Source organism: Eschrichtius robustus, chromosome 3 (assembly GCF_028021215.1).
Source record: "Eschrichtius robustus isolate mEscRob2 chromosome 3, mEscRob2.pri, whole genome shotgun sequence".
NCBI classification, from domain to species: Eukaryota; Metazoa; Chordata; class Mammalia; order Artiodactyla; family Eschrichtiidae; genus Eschrichtius; species Eschrichtius robustus.
In genome coordinates, this window is record NC_090826.1 from 177,672,797 (window position 1) to 177,682,202 (window position 9,406).

Sequence of the window (9,406 nt, forward strand, 5' to 3'; positions counted from 1 at the left end):
TAAGGTAGATGTTCTCAGTTCTTTAACTTTTCTTATGATAAAAACTTTTTCATTCAGTATAATACTGTTTGGAAAACTCATCAGTCTATTTTGGATTTCAAATACAGCCAAAATTTTTAAAACGGTAATTATTTCAAATTTTCATTTATTTATTAAAACATAAACATTAGTATCTTCCCTAAAATTTCTAAATGTTGCTAAGAATATAATAATAGCATGTAAAGAGAAGTAACCAGAAGATTGGGCCAAGCCTTTGTCTCTAGATCAAATATTTACCACAAAATGTATTAGCAAAATCATTTCTGAATGTTCTTTAGGATTACTATTATAACAACCAACATTGACTGAATATCTACTATGTAATGAAGCAATATAATTGCTCTTCTTTAATACATAAATTCATTAGACAGATATTTGTTTGATTTCTCCTATGTACCAGAAATTATTCCAGGGTTTGGGAATGCATGAGTAAACAAAATAGAAAAAATAATACCTTTACATTTATGAAGATTATTCCTGGTAGGGAAGGCAGCCAAGGGAAAAATAAGCATAATTTGAAGTCTAGATTACTTTAATGCTGCTGTTTTCATAATATTAGAAGGTATAACTAGAACATTTTTCACACTGTTGAGTCACTAATGATATTGGGCTGACAGTGATTATTAGATACATTAGGACTTCCATAATGTTAAAATGTAAAAAAAAAAAACCACACAAAACTGTGTACCATAGACATATTGAACTAGTAAATAGGCATATAGAATCAGAATGTAATAAACGCTGTAGAAAATAAAATTGGACACTATAACAGGCATTGAGAGTGTTGGGGGACTTGAAATTTTATTTTATTCTATTTTGTTTTTAATTAATTTATTTTTTTGGCTACGCCACGTGGCTTGCAAGATCTTAGTTCCCCGACCAGGGATTGAATCCCTGCCCTTAAAGTGTGGAGTCCTAACCACTGGAATGCCAGGGAATTCGGGCTTGGAATTTTAGATGGAACACTCAGTAGAAGTATCATTTGATAGAAGGTTTCCAGGAGGAGAGAAAGTGAGACATGAAGTTATTTGGAAGAAAATGGGAAAAGTAAGAAGAAGAAAGCTTGCTTCCAGAAAGCAGGAAGAGCCAGTGCAAAAACCTTTTATGTCAGAGCAAGCGTAGAATGTTCAGAAATGATGAGATGGTGAAAGTGTCTGGAGTGGAGTGGCCTAGGTTGAGAATAATAGGAAGGAAAGTAAAAAAAAAGGCAAGAAGGGAGGCGTGTGAAATCACCTAGGGCCTCAGAGGCAATTGGAAAGAACCATGGGATGATTACATCCCAGAGAAGGGATATGATCAGTTTCACAGGGCCACTCTGATATTTGTGTTGCGGATGAACAGTGGTAATACAGAGGTCAAAGCAGGGAGATCGGTTAGGATGTTAAAGTAAAAATCTAGGCAAGAATGATGGACATGTAGGCCAAGCTTGTAGAGGAGGAGATATATTTTGAAAATAACACCAAGAAGATGTCTTAGACGAACAATGCAGGGTTTGAGAGAAATACAGGACTCAGGTTGATTGCAAGGGTTTAGCAACACGAAGCGTGCAGAAGTTTGAAGATGGAAGTGCAAATTACTAAACTGAGTTGTAGGACACAGTAATTCCAATATAAACTTGCTGGAGATTTTACAAATAAATTATTGAAATAAGATGATTAAATATATACCATTTTGGCAGAATTAAAAATGTTTTCCCTTGCTATTTAAATTTGTAATTCTCTGATAACTAGAGTGACCTTTTTATCACTTAATCATCATTTACATGCTTTGAATTAGGAACTACATGCTCAATAGCTTCTAAGTTTTTCTGTTGATAGTTTTTTTTCCTTAATTTATGGAAATGCTTCATGTACTGGATAGGTAACCCATTCTTTCATCCAAAAAAAGTATGTAGCTCACTATATTTTAGTTTTTTATTAATTCATACTTATTTATAAACATTTCATGTACATAAAATTATATAATGATCTGATGCACACATTTATAAAAATCATTGCATTAATTTCCCATGGTGACTTTAACAAATTACCACAAATTTTGTGGCTTAAACAACACAAATGTATTCTCTTATGGTTCTGGAGGCCAGAGTCTATATGTGTTTCACTGGGATGACATCAGTGTCAGCAGCACCATGGTCCCTCTGGAGATTCTAGGAGAGAATACATTTTCTTGCCTTTTTCAGCCTCTGGAAGCTGCTCTTCATTGCTTGGCTCATGTCACTACATCACACCACATTTTTCTCCTGCTTCCATGGTCACATGGTCTTTTTCCTCTTCTGTCTTCAAGTCTCCCTCTGCCTCCCTCTCCTAAGCACAATTGTGATCATTTGTATGGCTCACCTTGATGATCCAGGATGATGCTCCCACATCAAGATCCTTAATCACACCTACGAAGTCTTGGCTACCATCTAAGATCACACTCACAGATTCCAGGAGTTAGGACCTGAGATCTTTGGGGACTAATATTCAGCCTATCACAATCATCTTCTTGAGGAGGGAGATGGGATAAAACCAAACTAGGGAACAAAAAATTACCAAAAGCCTTGAAGAACTCTCTACCAATCACTTCTAACTTTTTAATTCAACTTTATCTTAATTTAGTGGATCATGTAAGGTAAGCATATAAATTAATTATTTTCTGATATCATTAACCAGTTTTCCAGCAATCTTAATAATTGCTCATCACTGACACAAACAAGTATACTTGCATAGTAGTCTTTCTATTTTTGTCGCTTAGTTTTGGCTTGGAGTTTAAAGTCAAGGATCTGACTGTGAATACTTTTTCCAGGCTTGATTTCCTTCGAATTTTCTTGTTCTTGTAAAGAACAGGGTCGTTCATCTTTACTTGCCTTTGCTCATAAAGTTTCAACTGCATGATGAAATGTACCTTTTCCCTGTTCCAGCTTGAAGAAATTTTACCCCTCCTTTAAAGCTGCAACTGACATGCCTATTCTCTAGATGTATCACCGTTCTCTTTTGTATTATTAGATGCTTAAAGCACATAGCTTACCTTGCTTTTTATTAGTCTAAGGTTAAAAAAAATGCATGCTCTAAGACAGGTTTAGATTCAGACTCCACCACTTACTAGGTGTGAGATCTTGGGAAAATTATTTTTCCTTATTATGTCCTATTTTCCCCAACCATAAAAGGATGCAATTAATGACCCCCCCCACGCACTTCATATATAAATAATAAATAAAATAATCTACTTAAATTAAATCTACTTACTTTCACCTACTACCTATAAATAACATGCTTCCAAAACACACTTTCTATTCCTTTACTACTTTCTATATTCATTTTCATTATTATTTAGATGAGATTCATGTCATCAGGGCCCACAGGAATGACTTGCGAAATCCTCAGATACCAATTACTTAATGAACTTGTATTCAATTCATCTAATACCCATATCCCTTTAATATGTCCATTTTATTTATTTTTGTTTGTTTTTTGCAAATGTTCATAGCAGCTTTATTCATATTTTCCCAAAATTGGAAACAAAATGTTCATTAACAGGAGAATAGCTAAACAAATTGTGGTACATTCATACAATGGAATACTACTCATCAATAGAAAGAAATACATGGTTCAACCTCTCAAAACTTTATACTAATGAAAGCATTAAGTGATTCAATTTAGTTTCAGAGCTGGGGGGGGGAGGGAAACCCTAGTCATTGGTGAAAAAATATGGATAGTAGTTAAACTACCAACTAAAGTAGGGGTAGTGCTTTGTTGCTTAGGTAGGGGTATAAGGGAACCTGCCTTTGTCCTGATATGGCTGTGGGCTAAAAGTATCCATTTTCAAAATTGTAGTTAAGATTTGTGTATTTCAATTTTATAAATCTTACCTAATAAGAGGTGTGTATAGCGGACAGATGAATGTACCAAAGCAGAATTGAGGACTATCGAAGCTAGGGTGTGAAGGTTCAAGGTACTATTTTTTTTAATATACATCCAGTTAAGATGTTTAATTACAAATCTTGACCTATTTTTATGGGATCCTAGCTCACATACCCAACAGCATATTGGACATCTCTTGACACTGCCAGTGGTTTTCTTCCAATCTTAGTCACATAACAGATCTCTATGACCCTGCCTCAATTTCATCCTAGGTTTCTGGTTTGAACAACTCAGGAAAATGCTGGATTGCAAGAAGTAGTCTGAAGAGGGTTCAGTTTGGGGGTAAAAATTGACACTTGTCGTCTTGTAAAGGACTAAGAAAGTGGACCCTAAGGGGCAAACGTAAGTGGGAAGAAACTAGAAAAGTTTCTGATGGTGAGCAACAGTGGACATGCTTGCAGTGAACTCAGTTACAAAGTCTCTGAAGGTAGGAATGGGTGGATGGAATCCAAAGGACCAATACTTCTTCCATTATTACAAAAAGGGTAGATGAGAATGTAAAGTTTGAAGGTGGGTAGCCAGGAAATGGTGAGTTATCTGGCTAGGACAATAAAAGCCTTTTATCTTTCATAGTGTGATATCACATTTACCATATTTTTCAGATTATGTCCCAGAATCTGATTAACACCAAGTGTCTGCCAAACTCAGTTACCTGTTCATGTAAAAGAATCTGGTGCTGTAGGTATTGCACACATATGTAACAACCTGCTTTTCTACGATCAACCCTTTTTAACTCAGATTTTGGACAATATTCTGATAAGCTTATTCTGAGAAAGATCCAAATACACATTTTTATAAGATTCCAGTATTTAGCTATTGTAGATGAGACTGAAGAACTGAAATTCTGCCAGATGATGAGATATGTACCTGCATGGCACAATGATCAAAAGCTTATAACTCTGTTCTAGTTAATAGAAATAACCATGAATTAAACTCTGCCCCACCCCACCATCAAGAGCCTATTTCATAATAAATGTTAGACTATTCCACCTCCAAACTTTTCACTTTTCTAGCTCCAAACTCTAGCATTCTTATTCTTACTACTTACACCTTTTCTACTCTTTGATATCCTGGTATATAGCCCGGATGATTTCCTTTGAGCTTCAGGTATGAAGCCACTAACAAAAAAAAAGTTTAAATCTGTTCTCCCAGGACCTTAAAGATCTTATCTTTATGACAACTCCCATAAATCCTAAAAAATGATCATTAAATACTGATTTACTCAATTAATTATAAAAACTTTAAATGTTTAGTATTTGGTCATGTGTACTATTTAAAAAAAAATACATCAACAGAAAACTTTCTGAATGTCACTAGACAATGAATTAAGCAAACCTTTATTGAAGCTTAAATTACGGTACAGAGATACATTTCAACTGATTTAAGTCCAACACCATGAAGAGAGAAATTAAGGCACCAAAATTTTCCCTCCACTATCATATACACTAGGATTAATTTAGATTACTATTCAATCCATAGTTTTCATTTTTCTAGGCCTGGTTCCATACAAATTTGTGCAGTTTTTCAACATTAAATAGAAATCTTAAATCTATTAAGGGGGGGGGGGGAATCAGACCTCAAGCCAATAAATGTTCATGAAATCTACTGGAACACTGTTCAAGAACAAAATCCACTTTGAGCATTGGTCCTCATAATAGCACCAAAACATTAGGTACTGTGTGCTAATTACAGAATTTGACTGATCCATTGATTGAAAGCTTCTTCAATGAAGCTTTGAATCAACAACATGTTTAAAAGTCAAAAGTGTTCCAACCACTTGATTTCAAGCCAAGTAGAATTTATGTTTAGAAACACTAAAAAAAAAAAGTGTTTCATTTATAAATACAAAAACATCACTGCATCAATCCAGAAAGAATCAAAAATTGTTTGAGGACAAGAAATACAAAATTGAGTCAACTTTCCTCTTTTCTCAACTGCTTAAATGTCCATGTTAGCAAATACAGCTAAAAGATGCCAACTCTTTTAAGCCTGTATTTCTAGTCATTTCCCATTGACCATTTTGGAATTTTGTATGTTACGTTTTATGGGTAGCATTCTGCTTCACTGTGTAGTATGTCTGAATAACCTGAACAGTTCTCATTCATCACTTGATGTTACTCCATGGTGAAGGAAATACCAGTCAGAGGGACTGTCAGGACACTATCACATGCATCACAAAGTCCCAGAGGTTTTTAAGTCACAAGATGGCAAAGACATCGATTCTGCTTTAAACCAAAGTTTATGGCATATCCTTAATAGAAATCAGTGGAAATGGCTACGAAAGTAAAAGTTAAGGTGAATCATCTGAGCTGACTTGACTTGTTGAATCCAACACAACCTTTATCTTAAATCTCCTTGCTAACAAATTTAGTGGTAATTCTTTTATACTACCACTTAGCAAGTTAATAAAGGCATGGTACTCATGAGAAGCTAACCTCATTTAATGGGGGGCACAGAATGGCATACAGTTTCCATACAGTTCTGCCAATATTCCCTAGTATCAATCCACACCTTCTTTGCTAATCAACACCAGCTTATTCCAAAAGAGCTCACGGTAACGAAAAATGCCAAACTCCCTTGACCTTAAAAGAAAATTAAGCCCAGGGTCCATCCCCCCATTCCCCCTCTGGGGTATAAGGTTAGTGTAAACCCACAGTGTAACAGTGTATTGCTTTATGGAGGGGGTGTGGTTGGGAGGGAGACACCATGGTGAGGAATGAATCCATTAAAGTCACACAAGTATAGGAAGCAGTGAGCTATTAATACACAAAATGGATAACTGCAGTCATTTTCTTAGAGGACTCGACTCGTGGAAGAAGAACTTTGATTGGTGCTGGAAAAACATCTGTATGAAGTAGAAATTTGTTTCAATAACGTTAGTAGAGAATATGTTCTAGAAAGTGGAGGTAACTAGATGCAAAATCCTGGTAGCAATTTAATAGAACAGTCCCAGATGGCTAGGCTGAGGCCAACACCTAATGAGGATGAAAGCCTTGTCTGTGGGGAATTTTGGATGAACCTGGAGAAATATTACACTGTGCATAAACCAAATTGAATTGTTTTCACAAGTGTTGTAAAGTTTCATATAGTAAAAGGTTTTTTCTACACGCACTTCAATTTCATAGCAAGAATGGCATGGGATACCTAAACACAGAAGAAAGCATTCATGCAGATATCTAACTCCGTGATATAATATGCATACAATTCAAGATGATTACACTATCGTCACATCTAGGGCTTTCTGCAACTACAAGGTGGTGGTTATGGAAAGCATGGCCCTTGGTATCAAAAAGCAGCCACCACCTTCTTCTATGTGTGTTCTCTTTTTGCGTTTTCTCTTCATTTTTCTTAATCAACTCTGCTGTTGTTGCTGCTTCTTAGCAAAACTGGTAAAAACAAAACTGTAATCATTGAAATAGCTCTCTGGCAATCAAGAGGTTTAAAACCTTCAATCTTCTGGGGCGAAGAAAGCACTGTGCGACATTTAGAACTCTGATTTACAAACAGTGTGGTCACGAATTTTCCTGGCTTGAAGACTTCCACAACTTTCCTGATCAGGTCATCATAGGAGGTCTGACTTAAGTTTGTTTCAAGCTAACATAAGAAAATTCTGGTTCTGGAGTGATGTGAATAGTCCAATAAGTTCCATCCGATTTCATTCCATTCATTGAATACCCACAAGGATTGAACAGTGTGGCATCAATGACAGAACCTGGTATCAGGTCACAAATTCCACTCTCATGAATGACATCCTTTGCAGTAACACCATCTTTCATGTAGAACTGGTCCATAACCACTGGGTCAAGCTCACTCATCAGAATTTCCAGGGTTTGATCTGGCTGATTGATCACCCCACTCTCTGGGAAATCCAAAGTATACAAGTACCAACAATCAGAATTCATGCCTCCCATACAATATGCTGCTCCATTTGGGAAAATTGCATTAAGAAACTCTATTTCTTCCTGGAAATTCCGGTGTGGGTACCCTTGGTGAGGCGGCTTCATGAAGTTCTTAGGAGAATAAAAGAAGCTTTGAATTGAGTCAAACCCACTGTAATCCCTAGCAAGTTTCAACAGGGGAACCAGTGCTTTCAGCAAGAGGGTGGTACCACATGTCTTCAAAATGAAACCTCTCTTGGAGACAAACATGCTACTCTCACTGAGTACACAAGCTTCCTGCTTGCCAGTTTTTGTCACACTTATGATTGAACATTGCACATCCTTCAAAAGTATGTCCCACTCGGATCTTGGGATGGTGCGAAAATCCCCAGATCCTTGGTTTGCGTCAGGTTGCTGCCTGGAGAACCAAACCTCCAGCAGCTTCTCGGTCCCTTCGAAAAAATGTGCAGCTTCCGTCACCGTGAGACTAGCGAACAACCAAGAACCACAGAAAATCAACTAAATTAAATTTCTTCTCCCGCCGCTGCCGCCGCCGCTGCAGATTGTTCCAGCTGTGTTACTAAAGTTCAGGTTCCTTTTTTGCTATAATTTTACATTAACTTTTTTTTAAAAAGGGTTAATAAAATTTTCCCAGCTTTTTTTTTTTTTTTTTTTTCGTGAGCGAAAGTTGAACGTGAGTCTGTTGGAAGTAGAGGCAGATACAGCTCAGTCTCTTGCAGTCCGCTGTTTCCCCGTTAGAGAGAGCAGAGCGAGCTCTAGCTAATGTCGCCGGCCATACTGTGGGAGCCTAACATGTCCATTTTATAAAATAATCATAAACTTTAGAAAGCACAACCTTTCTCTATTCTTAGTTTGTCTTTATAACCTAAAGTCATATAACTTCTCTATTTCTAAGTGCCTCACTGCTAATACACCTTCCTAATAAATTATATAACCCATCATCAATTGTATTCATCAAGGAAAAATATGCAACTATGTAGGTTAGAATTTAGCTTATCACATAAATCTTTTGTTTACTCAAACACACTTCACAAGCACACTTCAGTCAAGTCACACTTGGCTACCCTATTTATGTGCTAAAATAAGTGCATTCAGAAAATGAATTATAAGGCTGTGTTCTAAAGACAAACATTTACAAGTTTTCTTGCTGAAGTTTTCTTGCTGGATGAACATAATAGGTTGACTGGTTGAATTTTTACTCTCAAATAATTGTGAGAGTTGATTTTTTCCTAAACTCATACTGAATTAATGGCATATTTTAGTGTTGTAGTCACATATACCGCCAACCACACTCCTTCACCTAAAGTTCCCCTAACTTGTTATATTTCTTTCACAGATACAGCACTTTGTATATTTCATTTTGATTTATTTTCTGGCAAAATATATTTTTTTGCAAAACTCCCTGTCATATATATTTTTCTTTTGCTTTTCCAGTGTAGATTAAAAGAAAAAAAAAATCCCCAGACTAAAAAGCCAGCTCCAGTTATCATATAACTTCTATGACTAAAAAGTACAGATAATTTGCTTGTTTTCCCAGGGAAGTGGTCAGGCAGCCAAACCTCACAA

The 9,406-nt window shown here is 36.2% G+C and overlaps 1 pseudogene; it reads right to left on the reverse strand.

The window, feature by feature from the left end:
• Window positions 1-7,234: 7,234 nt before the first annotated feature.
• Window positions 7,235-8,125, reverse strand: LOC137761636 (S-adenosylmethionine decarboxylase proenzyme-like; annotated as a pseudogene).
• Between the last annotated feature and the right edge of the window lie 1,281 nt (window positions 8,126-9,406).